Here is a 7,764-nt window from a genome sequence, read left to right as displayed (position 1 = left end):
TTCTGGCTCCGGCGGCCGTGAATAGGAGCGACGGGGCGGTTGCTGTGATTGCAGGGATGGTCATGAGGCTGCTAATCCCGGCACAACGGGCTCGGCCCCTGGGTGCAGCAAAACTAGCGCGGGGGCCGCGGGCGAGTGGTTAACGGGGGGGGAACTGCTGCCCCAAAGTGTCAGACGAGAAGGGCCAATGTTTTTATTGTGCGTTCTTTGCCATGTTTTAGAAAGTCAAGGCAGTAAAGTGCCTTTTTACCTACTCTGTGTATTAATGGTTTTAATGGCTTTTGCTGCAATTAACAACCTAAAATATACTGAATATATTAAAAAGAGCAGATGCCAATTCTGATCCTTCAAGGGCAACAGAAGTGGCCTTGAAACATGGGGGAAGAACAAATTACTGACGTAAAGTGACTCCAAGTCTTAGGACTCAAAAGTAGCAAAATAGTCTTCTAATCTTGTCTGATCCATACTGAAACACAAATATTAGGTAACATTTTTTTCTTTTAGTTCCAGAGGCAAGTCTTCTGTTGAACAATGGTACTGATAATGCCTTGATGAACAAACGATGAGCACAATGCTTGTGTGCCTTTTCTGTATTAAGCTTTTTCTGTACTAATATAATAAGTTATTGCTTTTTCTTACAAATTTTCCTCGTGTCATAGCTATTGGTTACAATGTGATTAAGGCATTCTCTGATGACAGCAGCATAGAAAACCAGCAAGGAGAAGCAGGAGAAAATCTTTTGTTCAGCAGTCTGAATATCTCAGTCCAAATGAGATCAGTCTAATTAGACGCTGCTCCCAGAACAGGCTGATTATCGGCACTTAGAGCGGCTGGCAGCAAAGACCGACAAACTGCCCGCTTTGAGGGCCAAAACCAAATATGATCTTCTGGAAGAGCATCTCTGAAAGGCAAAAGGATTTATCTGTTTATCTGTCTGTTATCTGGTGTTACAGTACTGCAAAATAGGCTTTGGACTAACCGTGAGTGGGATGTACTTGATATCTATGAAGATGATAGGGTGACATGTCATGACTTCTGTGAAGATGACACTGAATTATGTCACATTCAGCTGAACTTGAAAGTCGATTTTCCTGTGACCTTAGTGGATCCCTTGGTGTCCACTGTTTTATCTGATTTTCTGTTGCATCGTTCGTATTTATTGTTGCAAAGTCACTGCTATTGGAATCTCTGCCTCTCTCAGATGTGGTTGAAATCACTCAGGCATATGAGGGGACTGACAGCGCTATCCTACAGACATTGGTTTTTGTGAAATCCAGCTTAAAATGACATGAAACAAACAGGTGAATTGCTGCTATGCTGCATTTTGTTTGTTTCTCACGTGCTTAGCAGCACCCGCAGTACCTGCTCTCTGCTTTCCTCAGTTGCAGCGTAGGCTTGTTTCTTCAAAACATAAGAACTGAACAGCAGTATTTTCTGGTTGATTGAGCAAATTTGAATGGTCATACTGCAGCAATTTCTTTGTTTTTCCTTTGGGTACCTATAATGGAAGAAAGCAAATTTAAATAAGTTATCAAATCAAGAAGAAGTATTTGAAAACCAAATGTTATTAAGCTAGTATTCCTTTCCTGATAATGGATGTTTTACCAGGGCAGGTTGTTAACTACTTTACATTATTTATCTTTGCTAAAACGGGCTGTGTCAAAGCTTTATCCTGATCTTCAGCCCGGTATCCGAGCGCTTTGAGCGGAGTGAACGTTGCCTTTGCAAATTAAGCTCTTTGCTACTCCACGGGCCTCATTGCTATGGCTCTGCCATTTTCTTCTGGAGTATTGGTTTATCTTCTTTACATCTTTTAGTGCTTGATTTCGACCTCATTGGTGTTTGTCTGTCCTGGTTGCTGTCACTCCACCTTTTGACCCATCTATTGATAGTGTCTCCTGTGGTACCGCTGCAGTTGTTCTTGACTTTGGCTCTGCTGTTTAGCAAGATCTCTTTCTTCTTCCCTTGGAGTGCTGCACCTTTTTCTGGTGTCAGGCTTCTCGATCACCTCCTCTGATTGCTGCCATTATAGCAGGCCCTTAAGGATCTACAAGTTATACTTTTAAACACAATACAGAAGGATTTAATTAATTCTAACAAATAACAGAAACACTTGCTGCAGATGAGTGCTTTTACTAAATTAGGGTATAAGCTGCTTTCAAAGATTTCAATGAGAACTTTTCTATTGATTTAAATTATACGTTGTTGTGCAACTGCTTATGATAATGTGCTGTAGGAAAGCAGTAAATGCTGCATAACATATTCTGTATCTTTAATAACGTCTTGTTAATATATAGTTACTTTTTTCAGCTTTGCTGTTAGATCTTTCAGAGGAGGAGGATTTTCTGTGTGTAATTTATAGAGAATTTGGGTTTGTAATACCAAGGGTATTGCAGTATTGCTTCTTCTCTGTTCCATTTTTCTTTCACCATTTTGGCAGCAATAGTTTGCAATAGCCATGGGAATTTAAGAGTGTCACTTCTTTTTGTCCCCAATAATGTTTAAATAGAGAGTTTCAGATTAAATTTACTTTATAATGAAGCAAATGAAGCCTAGGAAATAGAAATGTTAAATATATCATGTTTTAAAAAGCAAAATTATAGTTTATTCTTGTTAGATGAGAACCAGCAAATGCTGTCAAGAACAGTTCCATCCTATTTTCCAGCACAAAATCTTTTGATGCCAAATCCCTCCAGCACTCTTGTGTATGTCCATCGTGATGTGGAACTGCATCTTTGCAGCTCAAAGTGGAGAGACTGTTCCCGACCTTGAATTACATTGGTCCTGAAGGCTTTGCTAATTTTCCTTTTTACCCTATAAAAGGATGTATGCTGGTAACACGTTTCTGTTTGTGTGCCTGGTACGATGCCCAATCACTCCCCTGCACTTTACAGTATCACAGTATCACAGTATGTTTGGGATTGGAAGGGACCTCAAAAGTTCATCCAGTCCAATCCCCCTGCTGGACCAGGAACACCCAGATGAGGTTACACAGGAAGGTGTCCAGGTGGGTTTTGAATGTCTCCAGAGAAGGAGACTCCACAACCTCCCTGGGCAGCCTGGGCCAGGCTCTGCCACCCTCACTGAGAAGAAGTTTCTTCTCAAATTTAAGCGGAACCTCTTGTGTTCCAGCTTGATCCCGTTACCCCTTGTCCTATCATTGTTTGCCACCGAGAAGAGCCTGGCTCCATCCTCGTGGCACTCACCCTTTATATATTTATAAACATTAATAAGGTCACCCCTTAGTCTCCTCTTCTCCAAACTAAAGAGCCCCAGCTCCCTCAGCCTTTCTTCATAAGGGAGGTGCTCCACTCCCTTAATCATCTTTGTTGCCCTACACTGGACTCTCCAGCAGTTCCCTGTCCTGCTGGAACTGAGGGGCCCAGAACTGGACACAATATTCCAGATGTGGTCTCACCAGGGTGGAGTAGAGGGGAAGGAGAACCTCTCTGGATCTACTAACCACCCCCTTCTAATACACCCCAGGATGCCATTGGCCTTCCTGGCCACAAGGGCCCAGTGCTGGCTCATGGTCATCCTGCTGTCCACCAGGACCCCCAGGTCCCTTTCCCCTACACTGCTCTCTAACATGTAATTTCCCAACCTATACTGGAACCTGGGGTTGTTCCTGCCCAGATGCAGGACTCTACACTTTCCCTTGTTAAATTTCATTAGGTTATTAGACTGGAAAAAACATTAAACTCAAAGATGCCTCTGTAAAGATGCTCCTGTACACCTTCCACAGCCACTTAACAGTGTCCAGACATCTCCAGGTGACTGGCTGTTTGTGCCACTGCCATGTGAGGATCTTACAAATTTAACCTCCCATAAATAGTTTTCTCTGTCTTTGTAGTGCCTACAGATAGGCACTTCACAGAAGACATGTCCCTTTCCTCAGGGATCCTCTTGATCTCTGCTTTATCAAGGATAACTCACTATAAAGACAGGAGGGAGATGGATCGCTGGGGGACAGAAAAAATCATTACATGGCTAAGGCATGTCACACAGTGATCCTTACCACTACACACTCTGAAGCTGGTTGACTGCAAGTTGAACATAGGAAAAGTCCATTAGTAATTATATTACAATGTATAAGACTAACAAGTGTGGTTTGTTGTATGGGTCATATTCTGGTAGTTGTGCCATTCAGGATCGGAGGTGTGAACATCTTTCCGATTTGTGGCGAACAAATTAGTACATTTCTTCTTAGCAATATAAATCATGAAGTATTTTAGCCAGGAACAACATCTGTCAGCCATTAAGCCAGGCCCTGAGGTGAAGGTGGCCTTGACTTTTAATCCAGCCATACACAAGTCATATTCTGGTCAGAAATCTGAGGGATTACAGGGCACATCACTACGGTTTCATTAGTCGGTACGGATAGCACTTCTTTGTTAATTTCTACTGTTCTAACACAAGGATTGATAGGGAATTCTGCAGATTATTTTACATTCTTGGGGATGTTTCTGTTCAGTTTGATTGCAGATAGACCACTGCAATTTCTGTGGCTATGTCAGTATAGAGCTCATCACTGAATACAACATTGCTCTCTTTAAAACTTTGATGTTTTGCATAACACTTGAACTCATTGTTTTTCTTAATGAGACCAAATGAGGGTTTTGTGGAGCCACAGCAGTTCAGAAGACAGATAGTCTCCAAAAGTTTCTGTTACACCTACCCAGACAGTTTACTTTATTCCCTGGGAATGAGTTACCTTGCTGAGCCACCTCTGGTTTCCGAGGCTGGTGGCCTCATCTATGGGACTCCAGGGCCAGGAGCAGGAGAAGCCCAGGGACCTGCCCCTGGACCTGCAGGTCACCAGCCACAATGCCGCAGTGCCACCGTCCCCAAGGGACACCAGCCTGCCAAGGCAGATGTTGCGAGTAGGAGGATTGGGTGGTAACTGGATTTTGGCCGCGTTATAATAGATCTGTGACAACAGTAGGAGTGGGGACAGGGCTGGAGATCTCCTTGGGTATCAGAAAAGCTGAACCAGCACCTATGTGCATGAGCCCACTGGAGCTCTTGCAGGGGGGAAGGCAGTGCCAAGCACTAGTAGAACCTTTAGGTGAGAACATCACTGTGATTTATGGAGCCCTCTTACTAAAAATGACACTTTAATAGTCTCTGCAGGACTTTTTTGGTTGCTTTTTATACTGCTATGAATATGAAAGCTTGGTGCCTGGCCAATAGGCAGTAGACAAACGTGGAAAAAAAACCCCTCTCATTTCAAGACTCTGTTCACTTCTCTGTTGGCCAATTGACAGCAACATTTAACCTTGGTTGTACTGTAATTATATTAGTATTTATTGAGCAAACTGTAAAACTAAAATAGAGAATTTCCATCATATCAGAGAGATTGTAGCAGCGCAGATGAGTCACAGCTCTACTGTGTTTTAATTTCCACTTAAGGCTTTGTTGGCTGGTAAAATATTATTAGTTTTGCATTACTGCTCTTGAAAGTACTGACAGCCAGTGATAGATTGGTTGAGAACAAAGCATTTCAAGTTAGCAAATAAGAGGAAAAAACAATCCAAGTTTAACTCACCATTTGCCCACTATTGAATGTTATGTGTCTTTAGCTGAAATTGTGCATGTGTAAGCAATATACTTGTTTTTTGTGAAAGTGAAGTAAAAGTATGTAAAAGACTTTTGTGGATTGAAACTGGAATTTGATCAAAATCACAAAGTAATGGTTTTGTTTTACGTATTCAATCATATTGAAAAAAATTTATAATATTTTAAAATTCTAATAATATTTATTAAGAAAAGGAAGCGTGGCCTGATAGCTAGTGATTGAGAGGATGGTTTCAGATTGATATGATCCAACAAGACCAAAAGAGGATTCATGTGGAGTCTTTAATGGTCAGAAGCAGCTTTGTCATTCCAGCAGGTTCTGGGTACAGTGCAGTGACTTTGGAAATAAATGTAAACCACTGGAGTGTTATTGCTACCAATGGGTCACAGTGAGTTCAGGACTTAACATAGTTTGTCATAAACTGACATGATTTTAGAAGGAGAAAAAGTAAATTAAATATACAGATTCGGTATTTTAGTAAGTGTTCTGTACCTCGCCCATCCCAAATCAGTAGCAGGAGCAATTTCAGTGATTTTCTTTAGTGATACCCAGTATCCTGTTGTAGGACGTTCATTTCTGGGGTGGTGGTGGGAGAGGAGATGGTGCTGGAGACAGAGGCTGGGATGTCACTGCCAGAGCCCAGTGGCACCTCCAGGAAAGGGCTGCGGGATGGGCTGGCTTGGCGTGAGCCACGGGCTGGATGCCCTCAACTGTCATCGTTAATAAAATAAAAGACAGCTCAAAACAAGTTTTTCTTGTATACTAAGATGTTCATCACCAGCATCTGGTTAATAAAACCGTTGACTGTCTCATTATCTGCAGCGTAGCTGTGTTAGGACATTATCCAGAAAACTGTCAGCCAGGCATCAATCTGTTTGTTTGCTGCTTGTTTGAATGATGATATTAAAAGCAAACTAGTAGCTATATGTATCTTTTGCAAGTATGTATTTTTTCCCTGAGCTGTTTTGGAGAAGGGCTTTAAGTATTATTTAAACACCAAGCCGTCTTAAGAAGACAGATGATAGGAGGTCTAAATGGAATTTTATTCTAATTTATTGGTGGGTTTTTTTAATGTAATGGGATGTCTTCATCTGTTTTCTATTCTCTTTATGTTCTTTAGAAAAAGCAAGAGCAGCATTCTCTTTTAGTATAATATTCATGCATACTGGAGACTTAAAGCTTTCCAGAGCTGGAACAGCAGGAGGAGGAGGAGGGAGAAACAGAGATAATTCACAGGGAAGAGAATAAAGGGTATTTTGAACTTGGATTTGAAACGAGATGAAGAGTCAGCTAGACGGTATTAGTACATTTTGTTCCAGATGACAGGAACTACAGACAAGAAGCTTGGGCAGAGGCCAAAATGTCTGATGAGGCGACAACAAAAACTGGTGCTGCAGCAGCGTGGGGAACAGAGAAACACCAGGCTGCTTGTCAGGGAGAGCGTTTGCGTTAGGAACTGAGGAAAAATATTCTCTGGAAGCTTTCCTGGAACAAGTTGGGGCCTGTATTTGTGAAAATATTAGTGATGTGGTTATATTTTAATGTGAATGAGAAGGCTGAAATACTTTCATGGCCTGGAATATGAGTTTTTGGATTTGGGGGAGGTAGAGCGGAGCGTAGGGCAGGGATGTTGAGCAACGGAAGAGGCAGGTGTGTGACAGAACGGCAAATGAACAAGGTGAAGCATTTACAGATAGCGCTAAATAGTGGCGGCGACAGATTTACAGGCAGCTGACAAGGAATCAAGTGGAAGGTAAAACTTCAGTCTCACGGCTTTCAGCAAACTTTTGCAGTTGATAAAAAAGAGCCACGATTTAACCCAGAGAGCCTGAGGAGTTGTTGTGTGTGTTATTCAAATTACCTCCTCCCGAATCCAAAGCTGTTCCCAGCTGTAGGAACTGCAGAGACCGGCGGAGCTGCTGGGTCAGCAGGGCCTGAGCGCTTGTTTGGGGAATTCATGGCTCTAGTTTTCTTTACCGCCTTTGGCAGCAGGCGTGAAGCTCTTAGCGTGTTCATTGCTGCCCTGCTGGATGATAGAATGAGAAGTCTCTTTGCTGTGGAATTAATGTTCACTATTCTAAGATATTCCAACCGCCTCTTTATGATTTGATTGATGTGTCCATCTTTTATATTTGCTGAATAAAATATATTACAGACACCCTCCCCAAATATTCTCACATCACAGG

The sequence above is a fragment of the Columba livia genome, chromosome 6 (assembly GCF_036013475.1).
Source record: "Columba livia isolate bColLiv1 breed racing homer chromosome 6, bColLiv1.pat.W.v2, whole genome shotgun sequence".
Lineage (NCBI taxonomy): Eukaryota > Metazoa > Chordata > Aves > Columbiformes > Columbidae > Columba > Columba livia.
Note: the sequence above shows the minus strand (reverse complement) of the source record.